The sequence below is a fragment of the Pongo abelii genome, chromosome 2 (genome assembly GCF_028885655.2).
Source record: "Pongo abelii isolate AG06213 chromosome 2, NHGRI_mPonAbe1-v2.0_pri, whole genome shotgun sequence".
NCBI lineage: Eukaryota > Metazoa > Chordata > Mammalia > Primates > Hominidae > Pongo > Pongo abelii.
In genome coordinates this window covers 77,811,192-77,827,659 of record NC_085928.1, presented here as the reverse complement: position 1 = coordinate 77,827,659, position 16,468 = coordinate 77,811,192, and the positions used below count along the sequence as shown (strand labels likewise).

The window sequence follows — 16,468 nt, the reverse complement described above, 5'->3', positions numbered from 1 at the left end:
ATAGCTTTTGACTTATTTCCATTTGATTTGGGGATTTCATTTTCTCATTATCCACTTACTTTAAGATGCTAAGAGTATAATTTCTTCGTATGCCAACATGAAAATAAGTCCAAACTATCATTCTTTTCTCATGTTATAGTTATGTTTGTATGCATTAGAGTCTCTGTGTGCATGTATGTGTAATTCCTATTCCTTAGTTTTCACCCTTCAAGCAGTTAGTCCCTTCAAAACCCAATGACAAGACCCAAACATATTAAAAAGTTTAGTTGGAGGGCCCAGGGTGAAACACAAAAACAATTCTTCTTACAGAGCTCTTATGCAAACACATAGACACTTGTTCTCTGCCTCTGGAAGTACAAATATGTTACTTGGAAAGCAGCAATACTCTTTTGGACTTGTTTGACTTTACTTTCTTTACCTGTCTTTAAGAAGCATCATACACACATTTAAAAAATACAACTTAGAAAGGTTTTAGTGGTGGTGCATACAATTATATGATTTTATTTCCCTTTTCTGTTCACCTTCACTAATAGGAGTTACTGGCATGCTTCAGAAAGCTTACATTTGAATACTGTCTAAATCAGTGCAGACCCTTGACCAGCTTAATCTTTGCTTGCAAATGACAATGCAGTGAAACCAGTGGAAGAAAAAAATTACTTCCTTTCCTGTTGGAAACCTAATAAGTAGTTAGTCTGACCCAGTTTTCAATAAGAGAGATTTTCTGATGACCCGACAGGAGTGACTATCTCTAGTCAAAGAAAGAGGAGGGTGAATTTAATCTTTCATGCCACTGGAATGGCAGCTGCTCTCAGCTCTCTCTGATTCTGTGAAGGTTGATGAAGATAGAGCTGGCTTTCAATGTAGAAAGAATTTTCCTTTTGAATATTCCAAACGAGAGCTTTGCACATGTGCCTCAAGAACTGATTGTCTAGGCTCCGACAGGAATGCAGCAGGAGAGGAGCGTATTTCATGCTTAAGACCAGAGAAGAGCCACGCAATACTCAGTGGATAAAAGGCTTGCAGTCCCAGCTGGGAAAAAGAGTCCCATTATCTCCCAGCTGCATAGACATTCCATACGGCTTGGTTCTGCCTGAATGCACAGCATGCCTGGCTGAGAGCTTGAAACAGAGTTCTGCAGAAAAATTGTAAAGATCCCGAGACATTTCCCTGGTAAGATCTGTAAGTACAAAATTGTGCTGTCTGCGGCAATGAGAATATTGCTGGGCAAGCTGCAGCTTTTCTTCCTTTCAATGTCTTTGTATTAGCATAACAGGTAAAAGCTGGGGTTGGGGAAGAAGTCACTGCTTTATTGATGCTGTGTTTCTATGATGCTGATGTTTAAAATGCATTTATTCCTTGTGTGGGAGAAATGTATTGAATCTGTATTCCGGGAGGTTAGGATCAAACCAGGGAAAGAAAGACTACAGGTATATTTCTCAGTGTTTCACTAGTCTTTGCTGCAGTAAAACTAATGGGCAAGACGGGATGACAGTGCTAATTCTGGGACTTTCAGATGGCTACACGCCCTTTCTGTAACGGCAGATGGGAAAATGTGATCGCTAAATGTTTTTTGTCTTTTTTTTTTTTAATCAAAGGGATGAGGGGTGGGGTTTGCAGTTTTCACCGGATGATTTAAAAGAATGGTTATAAAGTTTCCTAGGGGAGGATTTGGTAAGGGGAGCAAAGCAAGACTGGAGGTCATATGGGCTCACCAAATTTTGTCTGGCATTTTGCTTTATACCCAGCTTCTAGATAATAGCCTCTGGAGTTTCCTTTACCATTTACACCAGTCAAGTTGTCAGTATTAAGGTTCTTATAATACTTTATGAAACCTTTCAGAAGTTGATGACTTGGGAACAAAACTTTTAAGAGCTCTGAGATTAGCCACGTATAACCCATTATGTTAATGGGATACTATAACATTGGGGTTTGGGGGGAAAATTGGAATTCATAGTTTTTGCTTCTCCAAATGAAAACTACTTATGTTTAAATAATCAGCATCCTGACTATGTCCTCTGAGAAACATTCACAGAATGACTAAATAGAAGTTACACTGAGAAAAAATAGAGAGAACAGTAGAATCACACAGAATCAATTTGGAAAATGAGGTATTCATAATTTTATCTACAGTGGCAATGTTTTCTGAAGATGTGCTTGTTTTGAGCAATTTTCTTTTATCTGATGGGTTTATCATCTTTTTATTGTTGTTGTTGAAGGTTTCACCAATTTATGTGCATTGTATTTTATAAGGAAAGAAATGTTTAAGCAGGCTCTTTTTCCCTCCTCCTTCACACACATGTGTAAACATACCCGTGTTCACAAAACAAACATAAACATACAAAAATACTAACACAATTTGTGTAAAAAAACAGAAATACAGAAGCATTTCATCTTTGATGTTTCAGTGGGGTTTCTTTTTCTTTTTTTTTAGCAATAATCATGGCTGTGCAGTGCAAAGATTTCAAATATATAAATGTGGAAACTTTTATGTAAAGCTTTATATGAGGTTATATAAATGCATAACTTATCACATCTTAGCAAAAAAGTCAATCATTTATAAATGACTTCATTGCATTACTTCCTTTGATTATTTGTAGTGAAGGACCAGAATTTTTTTTAGAATTTTTATGTAACTTTCCTTAATGAAAACAAATTCACTTGTTTACTTAGAAAAGGATCACATATTTTCTCTGAGTTTAGACCCCCACTAAAAAAAATCAATTATGTTGTGAAAAGAATGTGTGGTGTATTAAATTGATTGCCTACTTCTGGGTTTTTTTTTTAGTAAGTGAAAATGCTCAGTAGTATAAGAGTAAATTTGCACCTTTTAAATTCTTTTATGTGAGGACAAGGAATACAAAATATTTGCTTATTTATTCACTGTTTATTTTAATAGCATATTAATTGGAATGCAGAAGTATAAGTTCTACCCATTAAAAATGACTCAAACTATACATAAAAGTTCAAAAAGGAAACCCCATCACCTGTAAATAACAATCATGAAATTGGGTGACTATCATTGGAGACTTACTGATGCCTAAATTCAGATAAGATAAGAGATAAATACTTTTGTAAGAATGGTTTCTTACTATACACCTTCTTAAAAATAAATAATAAATATTTAGATAATATAGTCAATAATAGATACTCTTCTGTAAGAATGAGATCTTATCCTACACTTAAAAAAACAGAAATATTGGCCATGCACGGTGGCTCACACCTGTAATCCCAGCACTTTGGGAGGCCGAGGTGGGTGGATCACGAGGTCAAGAGATTGAGACCATCCTGGCCAACATGGTGAAACCCCATTTCTACTAAAAATACAAAAATTAGCTAGGTGTTTTGGCGTGTGCCTGTAGTCACAGCTACTCAGGAAGCTGAGGCAGGAGAATTGCTTGAACCCGGGAGGCGGAGCTTGCAGTCAGCAGAGATCGCATCACTGCACTCCAGCCTGGGTGACAGAATGAAACTCCATCTCAAAAAAAAGCAAACAGAAATATTGAGTTTAATTTTTGATTTTAGATTTTAATTAAACTGAAAAAAGAGAAGTTGAAACAACATTGAAGAAATTGTTAAATTTCAGGTATAGATTTCTTTCCAAGGGAGATACTATGTCCAGAATAATACCCTTATAGTTAAGACCAAAAATTTCGAAAATAGAAATAGTTTGAAAATTTTTTTGGGGATGCACGTTTAAATAGTAAACAAACTTTTATAACCCTTGTTATGATGGTTAAATGCATTTGCAGTGTGATTTGTTGTCATCAACTCTACCCATACCACCTGAATTTAAACTACATCAGTTTTACATTTACGAGTACATACATTCTGGCTGAACTCCCATGGTCTCAGTCTAAACTTATTTCAAATTTGTAAGGAATTATTCTTTATCAACAGGCTTTTACTACCCAATTCACCATTCCTGTGTTCTTTATTTTGAATTATTTTTTGGGTTGCTAGATTTCACTAAGTAGTACATCTCCACCAAAGAAATAGTCATAGGTGCTATATTTTTTGTGAGTTTGCATACTTGAACATATATTTCCTTTGCCTTAGACATGCAAGATACGTTATCTTTCTTGGATCAAACTTAATTTTTTCTTTTGGAAATGTGTAAATGTTTAAACATTTTTGGAGACCCTTCCTGTACTGAAAGTTTTTTTGCAACATTTTTAGGTATGTCTGCAATTTCCGTCATTGAATGTGATTGCTTTTTTTCTGATAAATGCCTACATGATTCTTTTGGGGTGTGTGTGTGTGTGTGTTTACAGAATATTCCTGGATTTGTTCCATTTTCATTAACTTTTTTTGAGGTTTGCCCCATTAATTTAAGATTCTTTTATTTTAGGATTTGTTGTACTATTTCTTTTTTTCCCATAACCGGGCGTGGCCAAATTGTGGTTATCTTGCTTCTTTCTTTTCTTCAGGATCACCAATTTTGTACATGTTGTATCTCATTTGTCTACTTTCCACATCTTTCATATCCAAATTTCTTTTCAATTTTAATTGACAAATTGGTTATCTTCTTTACTTGAGAGCCACTTGTTCTCTTGTTTGCCACTTGAATCAATAGTATAGCTTACAATAAACCTATTAAGGCACAACCTTCTGTATTGTGGTCCTGTAAATACATGTTTCCTTCTCTTAACACTCTAGCAAATTTCCTCAGCTGGTAGGTTTTTGGGCAATCTGTATCCTCCTGAAAGTAAGAGAAAAAGAAAGTACTTATCGGTTTTCTCTGATGTCCCCCAAAGATCCATGATTTTTAGCATTTGGCTACAGTGGAAATGGGCTTCAAGTTGTGTTTTGGGGTTTTGTCCACTAACATTTTCATTGAAGACAGAGGGTTTTTTGCTTTGTTTTTTATCCCCACCACTACCACTGCTACCTTTCATATTTCTCTTTATTGTTTCTGTGTGAGAATAGAGGAAATTTAAAAATCTCTTTATTTAATGAGTTTTAAATAGCAATCTTTCAGTTTGGAAGAATTCTTTGAATGAAAATTTTATTAGAATGTTGTTATTGCCAGTATTCATATTGAAAAAAAGCTGTTCTAGTTAAAACTGAGTTCATCTGCATGATGTGTTGTAGTATTAAACATTTATTATGGTAAAGGCATAACACAGGACATAGTAGAGGAAAAAACAGAGCCATTGGGCATGCCTTCTGATAATGTCCCCTATTAGTTTACATTGATGAAGTCTGTGGCCTACTTAACTATTTTGCAATGAGTCCTAAGGTAATTTACATAAACTTTACATCATAGTAACATGAATCAAAATCTGTAGACTCAAATCCTTTTTGAAAGTATACTGAGTATAAAACTTATATGTATTAGGTTTACAATTAAATGAATAAATGAATGAATAAATAACTGAATTTCCCTAGATCTCAAATCCTTAAAAGAGGCAATAAAAGAACATGATGTGTCCTATGAAGTATTATAAAAAACTAATGATCTTACTAAAAAACAAATAGCAATTTCTCAGTGTCAATAAAATGATAGTGAGAGCAAGATTCAGGAGGCAAGCTCTTGAGCTGAAGTGCCGCCCATTATAGCTTTCCTTCCCCGTATCTACCACAGAATAGCTCTGTGGTCTTAGGCAAGTTTCTTAGTCTCTTTATACTTCAGTTTCCCCATTCATAGTGGAGATTATATTAGTATTGACTTTACAGTATTATCAAGAGAACTCAGCAGGTAAATATGTAAAAAATCTTGGAAGAAAGCCTGGCAATTAAGAAGCACTCTATGTGTTAGTTGTTTAGTTATTGTTATATTATTATTGCTATTATAACACTTATATATGAGCCTTGGGATCAATTGGGTAAAAATAATATAAAACAATGAAAATAATAAAATTATAATTATCATCTAATCAATTGTATTAGGTATTTAGTAGAGAATTAAATTTGGAGTATAAATCATAAGTGGATATTAAAATAGAGCTCAGGAAAAATGGTGCGAAGACATAGAGATGCTGGTCTCCGGATCCAACTAGATTAAAAATAGAAATGATATTTCTGTATACACCAAGCAATTGGACCTGATCAAGAAAAAGGGTATATTTGATGTTTTGATTATAAAAGCAATGAACAGAAAAGCACGAGAACAAATAAGCCAGAATTTCTTTCTTCAAAGAAAAACATTACAAATACTTGTACATTTCTTTCCTGTTGTTTTATGTTGTTGTTGTTCTTTTTTATGATAATGCCTTAATAAAGTAATGTATGCACCTGGAAACAACAACAATAAAATTTGAAATTATAGAGAAAACAATAAAATAAAAAATAAAGACCTTTCCACGATTTCCTGTCTTATTTCACAGAGATATTTTCTATAGTTTATTTTATTGTAATGTTTTCCTTCTGGCCACCATTATACATTTGAATAATATATTTGACTTCTATTGCAGAATCTATAAACTCAACATCATGTCTGCCGACTCCATTTTTTTAAAGATGGGCAGTTTTTCCTATTTTCACACTTTCACAAGACAATTTTAGGTGTTACATAAGTCTTTGAATTCTTTTGGCAGTAATGCACATATATATATTTTGGTAAAGTGGGAAATTTTAAGTATTCAGGGAAGGATTAAATTTAATAATGACCAATTCCCACCCCCAGAATTACCAAATGCTAAATTTTATTGGAGATTTAACATCTTCAGTATTCATAAAATGAAAATACTAATACAATATACAATAAGGGCCTACTTTGTAACTCTACCTAGTCCATTCCTCATTCTACATTACCATGAATTGTATATTTATATATAATTTTTATATATGTATGCCTATATAAAATATTGTTTTAAAATATTATGGAAATAGTATATTGAAAGCAAACTTATTTAACTTGTGTGACTCATTCCATATTAGACTATTTAGACTCATTCTTATAAATAAACACAGTTTGCCGGGCTCAGTGGCTCGCGCCTGTAATCCCAGCACTTTGGGAGGCTGAGGCGGGCGGATCACGAGGTCAGGAGATCAAGACCATCCTGGCTAACACGGTGAAACCCCGTCTCTACTAAAAATACAAAAAATTAGCAGGGCGTGGTGGTGGCAGGCGCCTGTAGTTCCGGCTACTCCGGAGGCTGAGGCAGGAGAATGGCGTGAACCCAGGAGGTGGAGCTTGCAGTGAGCCGAGATTGAGCCACTGCACTCCAGCCTGGGCGACAGACCCAGATTCTGTCTCAAAAAATAACTAACTAACTAACTAACTAAATAAATAAATAAATTAATTAATTAATTAAATAAATACAGTTCTAGGATATATTTCACCTTATGTATTTTATATTATTATTATTCATTCCCTTATTGAGGGATATTTAATTTATTGAAAATATTCACTATTGCAATGTTCTATTATCACATACATTGAAAACTTATACACATTAAGTGAGATTTTCATTAAGAATATCAAGTCCGTGCTGCATGTCAACAATTTCATGTTTGTTATTTCTGGTCTCAGAATTCCTAGGTTTCAACAAATGTATGTAATTCATCCGCATCTACTATGATGTTGATGAAGTTGGACTTATTTCTTACTTCTTACTTCATATTCAACCAAAGTGTTTTTTAGTAAACAGTCTTTTATTGGTTTGAGCAAATATTCTTTATTCATTTTTTCAACTTTTATTAGTTAAAAATGGTATACTCCCTTTATCGTATTTTAGTAGATAACTATTTTAACATAAAATGTACTTTTATATTTTCAGATAAAGACTAAAGATAGTATATATATCTTCTTCATAAACAGGACAATGACTTGTTCAAATTTACTCTGAGATATTTCTCCCAGTGCTCATATTTGCACTATTTATTTTTAAACTGCCCCCAATATTTTTGTCAAGGTTTTTTTAGACTTATGACGTGATTTCCTGAGTTCTTTATTTACCATATTCTTGCTATTTATGTGCATCTCCTAGATTCTTTTCTTGTGCTCTGAAGACCATTTTAAGGTCATTCAAAAATTGTTTTAAACTCCCTTAAAATTTATTTGTTGAAAATCGCTTATGTTAGTCACATTCTAAAATAATACTGTAGTTCATCAGAACACTCTATGTGGAAGATACTTTTCTCTCAGCAATTTTTGCATATTCTGTTCCATGATCTTCTGGAATATAATTTTGCTCATGAGGGGACTGTTTATGATGTAATTATCACACTTTTGAAGAAATATTCGTCTTTTCACTCGGACAGATTTTAAGTATTTCTCTTTGTCATTGATTTCTTCAAGTTCACTACAATGTGTGTAGTTGTGGAGTTGTTTCAAATTTGTCTCATTTAGGCCTCTGCAAGCTCCTAAATCTTTCTTCAGTTCTGAAAAATTCTCAGCTATTATATATTTCAATCTTGCATCTTTTAAATCCCTTTATTTTCTCCTTCAGGAATGCTCATTTATTATTTCTAGGCTTCTGTCTTTGATTTCTTTGCATTTCTTTCATTTTCTAGTGTTGCAGTCAGTGTAATTTCTACCGATCTGTATTTTGTACTTTTATTTTTTTAAAAACAGTTTTAATTTCTATAATTTATATTGCTCTTTTAAAAATTATCCTGCTATTCTGCTTGTTCTTAGCAGTTTCTCTCTCATTCTTAAGCTCTCGAAAAAATTTCAGTAAGTTTATTTTAGATTGTGATTGATTTACTATTTTAATTTTTAGAGTCAAATTTCTTTATTACTTATGTCTGCTGGATTTCCCTCATGGTGGTTCATTCTTCCTGCTGCTCATATTTTTTTTTATGACAAATTCACCTTCAACAGATGTTGTTTTCTATGGGAGACCAACATTGTTTGAGTTGTGTATGCTTTTGCATAGCATTGCATTGCTATGATTCTACAGTGGCTCTACAAATATCTCTGGTTCTGGACTATTTTATATGTGAATTTTTGGCTTCAAATTATCTTACCATATTGACAGAATGAATTTGGGCCCTACAACCAAGCATAGTACATATTCTGGGTTCTGATTGCCTTTTGGGGATTCTTTTTTCTACCAGATCACCAAGTTTCTATAAGGTCAGCTATGTAATGCAAAGGACCCATTTTTGGGAGGTTATTCCAACTTTACAATCTCCTTGCCAGTCTGAGTTTCTCTCCATTTGGTGCCTCTGAGGGCTTACCTCTTTAACATTTAACCTCGGCTATGTGTACTTCTTAAAGAGTTTTATACTTACATAGCATTTATACGTGTTTGTAGTGGAAAAGAAATCCCTCTTCATGTTGCATGGTGCCATGTACTTCCCTATACTTCCATGTTGGCTGGACTTGTTCCCATCTGCTTTCCATCATTTAGAAAGTCATCAAACTCTCACTTGCTGATATTTTATTTTTATCAGGTACTCTCAGGTTTCATGGAGTTATTTTGTAATAGGCAATGGAACATTTGCTAATTTTTTTTCTGGAAACATTGTCAAGTCTCAGGTACATAATCTAATAAGAAATGGTTAATGTCAATTGTATATGTCTTTCCATTTGCTCCAAAAATATTACTGTAACAAATTAAAGTGCTTGGTTTAGTCCAATGAAAGAATATGTTAGGGAGTTCTAGAATTTAGTTAGAAAAGCAAGCCAGTGGATGTTATTAGTTTATATATTCTTTGGGAGTGGCAGTTCTATTAATTCCTTAAGTTTAATGGTGTGCAAATTCTTAAAATGTAGAGGCAATTATTCAAAAACTTTGTTAGCACTGCAATTCCTAGTGACACAGTACAAGCTGAATGCTAAACGGACCATACTTTTAAGATGATTTCTGCTGAATAAAAGTGAGAATATTGGATGGGTCCTTTTAAAATCCTTTTTTAAAAGTCTTCTTTTAAGGCAGGAAGGAGAGACTCAAATAAGATATTTGGTGAAGTTTCTAGTAATTTATCATTCATGTGTGTAAGAGGCCAACATGAATGAGCTCTCAAAAGAATGTAGACATTTTATTTTCAATGCCTTTTTTGCATATTGTTTCAAAGTTTAATTTATTTGGTTTCCCACATTTGTATGTCTAATATGGTTGTGTAAGGAGCTCTGTATGGAGACCGCTGAGCTATCTTTCTAAATAGCAGGAGTGCAATATACTTGCTGGAACAGAGCTTTTAGTGAAAGAACATGATTTTCCTCTCTGGCATCTATCGGGGTCTCCCAATCACTAAAGCGCAGTAAATGAAAGAGAAAGTCAGAAATCAGGTGTGCTGCTAATTTTCTATCAGCAGAGTTAAGAATAAATTAAAGAATAGTCCAGCCGGGCACGGTGGCTCACGCCTGTAATCCCAGCACTTTAGGAGGCCGAGGCGGTCGGATCACGAGGTCAGGAGATCAAGACCATCCTGGCTAACACTGTGAAACCCGTCTCTACTAAAAATACAAAAAATTAGTGGGGCGTGGTGGCGGGCACTTGTAGTCCCAGCTACTCGGGAGGCTGAGGCAGAAGAATGGTGTGAACCCGGGAGGCAGAGCTTTGCAGTAAGCCGAGAATGTGCCACTGCACTCCAGCCTGGGCAACAGAGCAAGACTCCGTCTCAACAAAAAGAATAAAAATAAAAGAAAGTCCTTAAAGTTGTGTTGAAATGAAAAAGTTTCTGTTATTCTGGACTTGATAGAACACACTTGTTTAAAGTGGAACATGAAGGTGTTTTCTAGGCATTTAATGTCGTTAGTCAATTCCTAAACATGCTCAGTTGTGAATCTGTGTTGCTGACATGTAGAATTTTGACAGCCCTATATGTAAATTTACCACAAAAGTATATGCTGAGAATAGTTCTATTAGAATTAGCCGGTGGTTATAAAATATAATTTTTTCAGAGGTGCCGACTTTACTTTTTTTTGTCACTTTGTGCAGACTGTGCCTATGGGGTTTGTAGAAAAGAGAAGGAAGCTTTCTATCTGCTTTCTTTAGGGCACTTAGGTGGCAAAAGCATTATTTTTACTGACTTCACTCTTATTCTGCCTTTTGTCATGCAGATGTACAGAGTGATTATGCAATAAACAGAAACAAATTTCTCATAGAAAAAGAGAGACTGGAGTTTAAAGAAAAATAATCTATGCATTATGCGGAGTTCAACATAGGAAGCCAAACAGCATCTTTTAAAAAATTACGCACACAAGACACAATGGTAAAAGCCAATTGCTTTTACCATTAGGGGGCTCTTTTTACTTATGAGGCAAAAGTCATTTTTCCAAAGAAACATGGAACAAAAATTCATTTTCTGCCAGTGAAGTTTCAAGATTCACATATATCTTTAGATATCCAAAAATAATGTTAGTCTTCAAGAATTAGCCCCTGGATATTATTTTCTTTTATGATTTTTTTTCTACATGAAATGGTCTTCAATTCGTACAAAAATTCTAGTTAATTCTGATAAATAATTTAACGTACTAAATTGCCAATATTAATAATATTTTTATTCAACAATATATACTAGTAATAATTCCACAAATATTGGCTGAATACTTACTATGTAATAGATGCTATTTCAGGCACTAGTGATGCAACTATGAACAAGACAGAGAAGAGTTCTGCTCCTGTAAAATTCACATTCTGATATGTATTCTTGAATTCAGTTAAGTATACATCTCTACCAAGTGGAAGGGGGGGCTAACATTGTTAATTTTAGGTCTTACCTGACAAATGAGCATTAGAAGCCATTAAATTATTTAATTCCAAGATGATTATTTTAGTAAAGTAAGCTTGCATAGTGAGATGCACCAAAAAGACTAAATAAAAAGAAACATACATTTACTAAGAATAATAATTATTCCTCTATTTTTATAGAGAATGATATATTCTGGGTTTTTCAGAGGATTAACAAAAATAGGATCTCATGTTATATACATGTTTATGGAATTTCCTAATTATATACCCAACTCTTTACCTGAAAGTTATTCATTTTCATCAAGTGAATAGTACTAGTGGATTTACTAAGAAGGTAAAATTTGTTCAAAATTTTCAAACTACACTAAATTATTGAATAACCTTGGCAAATTAGTATGTATATAACAAGTGAAGGAAAATTAATGACCAACAGAATATTGTTTAATACATTTTTCCAACTATAAAATCATATATGTTTATTATTACAAAATTTGGAGAAGACAAAATATGCATAGATTATTATTCTATTACTCTGCATATGGCATCCTTTCAGTAATCTTGTATATGTGTGTACGTGTGTGTGTGCATTTAAAATACAAAATTGAAACTAATGCATACGTTCTGCTTTATAGCTTGTTTTTATTAATTAACATCTTATAAACATTCTCAAGTATCATTAAATATTCTCCTAATGCTGAAGGATTTTTCACCAGATGGGGGTTCCCTGTTTACTCAAACCAATAACCTATTGTTAGATATTTATCTTTTACAAAATTTATTGAACAATGCTATGATACATATCCTTGTACCTGAATCTTTTAATATGTGTCTGATTATTTCTTAAAAACAAATTCCTAGTAGTACAATTTGCATGTCAAATTGTGGGCTTTTAAAAATGTGAGTGTGTATATTACTAAATTGTCTTTTAGGAGGACAACTCCCTCTGTACTTTCAGGCAGGTGAATGCTCTTTGTGACCATCCTTGTTAATACTAAATATTATTAATTGTAAATACTCTCCCATTGGATTACAAAACAAATGCACAGATAAAAGTATTTCAGTATTGCTCTATATTACATTTTTTGGAAAATATATGCCTGAATGAATATTTCATGAGTGTTTGAACCATTTGTATCTGCTCATTTTGCTGAAGTCAGCCTCTGTCCTTCGTTTATTCTTTTGATATTTTACATTTTTTCTTATGCTCAGGAAGTTCATCATATATCGATGAGATAATTTGTAATTTTCACTTTTCTTCAAGTTTATAATACATTTAACTTATTACATTTTAAGTGTGAAACCTTGAAAAATGTTTTATAAATTATTTGAACCTTGGTTTTCAAATGTACACAGTGCAGCCAGTAATACCTGACCTGGCTTTCACAAACTCAGAATGGTCAGATGAAAACTGAAATAGTTAATGTTTCTAAATGTATTTTTATAGCTATAAGTGATATACAGTTATTGTTCTAGTCTTATTGAAGATAAATCAGTGTTTGTCCTAAATTGCACATCTGGTCATGAGCAAGTCTACAACTTAAAGTTTCCTAAATATAGGTCCAATGTTACCAACTTTTTAGCTCCGGCACCTAGCATTGTCTGGCCTGTGGTGTATCATCATTAAGTGCCTGCTTAATGAATATAGATTCTAAGTATACTAGAGAAACATAAATTCAAATACATTTGTGCTCATTCCAAGTATGCTATTACAGTGTCATCTAAATCTAATGGTGAACAAAATAGCACATATTAAAATGATAATAAATGTTAAACTTCAATTTATGTCTCTGCCCTTGGCAACCATGATAATCCACTCCATGATGAAGCAGTCAGGAAATTTAAGTAGTTATTTATTTCATCACTACAAATTGTATTTGAGACCTGTGTTTTGGAGGTAATCTATATCGTGGGCTCTTCAGGAATTTGGTATGTTAAGAAAATTCAGGACGGCATAAGGGGAACAGGAATAGGTTTGAAGGTAAAAGGAAATTGTAATCATCCCTGAATTAAAAAATAATTTATACATTACAGATAGGTAAAGTACACACAAGGTGTGTGATATTTTCTTCTTCAAAAACCCAAAATGTGAGATATATAACATGCTTTTACAGATAGTCAGAACAAGAAAGAACTTCTTATTTTTGTTTTAACTTGCATTTGCGTTACCATAACACATTGTTAATATTTGATGTTATTTGACTTTGGCAGAACATAATGAAATAAGGTGTTTGACTTTGCCAAAGAGAGTTTTAGGAACAAATTTGTGTTTGATTTAGATCTGAGGCCAGGTGTTCGAGACCAGCCTAGGCAACAAAGTGAGACCCCTGTCTGTAATACACACACACACACACACACACACACACACACACACACAAAATCTCTCTCTCTCTCAAACTTTGGCATATTTAGTAATAAATATTAAATCCATGAAACATATTTTACTTATAGCTTAGAATAATCACATTTATTAAACAAGTTAGGACACATTATGCTACAATAACAAACCACCCCCCAAATCTTAGGAGTCTGAAACAAAGATTTCTTTTTGTACATCTGTGAAGCAACTGTCTGTTATGAGAATGTCAGTGTTATAATACCATGTGAATACATGCTTCCACAATTTCAGTAAAGAGGCAGTTCTAGAGACTTTCAGTGGCAATTAAACACTTTCACCCAGAAGTGATACATCTCACTTGAATTCACATTTCATTGGCTGAAGCAAAACACTCAAGAGAGTGAGTGAAGAAGTAAAATTCCTTATGTGCCTAGAAAGAGGGGAATAAGAAATACTGATGAATAAAAACAGCATCTATTACTGAGTTTGCTAATAAGAAGTTGTTTACCTGGCCCTTATCCTCACTAACAAATCAACTTCAGTTGTGTGAAGCAATCTCTCTCAATACCACATGTAGCATTTTAGTTTAGTTTAGTTTAGTTCTGTTTTATTGAGAGATACATTTTCAACTCTTTTTACATAATGAGCAGTAAATCAACTTTTTTTCTGGTAAAAAATTACTCAATGGCCACCTCATCCATTACATTTTTCCTCACTGAATGATTGATGAATTCAGTAACTATTTATCTGGGTCTATCTACCACGTTTAAAACTCTGGAGTATCATGGCTTAGAGATACACACTGTCCTCATGAATCTTAGGGCATTTTGAGGAACGTACTTGTATTAAATTGCTACACAAAATATCATCTAAGTGCCCACAAAGAACAGGTACTTCAGAGGATAAAATGACCAAGTGAGGAAAGTCAGTGAAGGCTTCCATAGGGAAGTCATGAGTAGGCACAGGCTAGTTCCATGTAAGGAGAAAATGTTCACATAGAAAGAAGAGTAGATGAGGGGAGGGGACATGGCAGGAGCGAGGGACTGAAAAAGCCAAGGCGAAGTCCTGGGGGGGATCAGAGATCCAGGTGACAGAAGAGGCTAAAGAAGTACGAGAAGCTGACCAAGAGGTTTCTGCAGCCCATGCTAAGCCTTTTAATTTTGTTCTTAACAAAATAGAGGAGCTACTGGTGATTTTTAAGAATGAAGTAACACAGTCAGACCTAGGCATTGAAATAATCATCCTGTTTAGTATGTGGCGAACATCATTTTTTCTTATCCAGGTATGTGGCATCAGGCAGACAGGGAACACAGGAAGGAAATGAATAGGCAAGGAGAAGATATGCATCTATCTGGGCTTTCTTCTGCTTTGACAACAAGACAAAACTTGCTCTGACTTTCACAAACTCTGAGTTTTTGTGCTTTTTTTCACATAAGCTGTTTTTCATAATACTCAATTGAAACAATTGGAAACAAATAAAACAATGTTTTGTTAATTTTTAAAGTACAAATGCAAAGTAAAAAGATTGGAAAATATATAAAATAATAACAGAAAAATGAAATCATATATAATACATGCTCCCAAAAATTACTCCTGAGTATTTTCCTAAATTTTATGTTTTAAGGAAAACAAAAGTTCTAATGTTTTTATTCTGAGGAAGTGTTATAAAAATAGAGTCTTGTATACTCAGAATGAAATATATAATATGTATAAATATACAGAATGAAATGTATGTATATTTCATTCTGAGAAAGACTTTATAAAAATATAATATGAAAATATAAAAATTTATATATATAATAATATATTATAAAATATAATGTAGTATTCTCACTGTGGTAGATAATCTCCAAACATGGCCACCAACAATTCCTCCCCTCCTTGTATATACAGGCCACTCCTCCCTTTAAAAAGTAATATCTATTTCCTTCTCTCTAACTGAGACCTGGCCTCATGATTTTTTTTTTTTTTTTTTTTTTGAACAATAGAATTGGTGGAAGTAAAGCTGTGCCAATTCTTAGCCCTTCAAAAACCAAGCAGCTTCTGCTTTCATGTTCTTGGATCCCAAACCCTATGCAGGAAGGAAGTCAGGGTATGTACTGAAAAGAGAGGCTTATGGAATACCTGGACGATGAAACACCACATGAAGAGAGAGACCACAAGGACTCTCCAGCCAAGAGTCTTCATCCAGGCATGCAAGAGAGGCTTCCTGGGATCTTTTGGTCTAGTTGTAAAATGGTGACTCTACCTGGATACAAAGAACAGTCCAGCAAACCCACAGAAATTTGAGAAATAATGAATCGTTGTTGTTTTAACCACTAGGTTGTGAAGTGGTTTGTTACGTAGCCTTCAATAAATAAAATAGCCAATTTTTCAGTCCTTATAAGGAAAATAAAATGCTATACAGTGTCTTTGAGTTTTCTATTTTGCTCCTTGCAGACCCTTAATTTATTCATCCTATTAAAAATATACCCAGACATGTCTCTGAAAGTTGTGTGTTGGTTAATTTTGAATTTAAAAGTCTTTAAAATTATAAACTGTGCAATCA

At 33.6% G+C, this 16,468-nt stretch overlaps 1 protein-coding gene across 6 annotated transcripts in view; it reads left to right on the top strand.

The window, feature by feature from the left end:
* The first annotated feature begins 796 nt into the window (after positions 1-796).
* CNTN6 (contactin 6) overlaps positions 797-16,468 on the top strand; it is a 319,353-nt gene continuing 303,681 nt past the window's right edge. For 2 of the 6 annotated variants that reach the window (XM_024243955.3, XM_054550175.2), the window contains exon 1: positions 798-1,170. The gene's annotated coding sequence lies outside the window, so the exon portion shown is untranslated. 6 annotated transcript variants of the gene reach the window in all.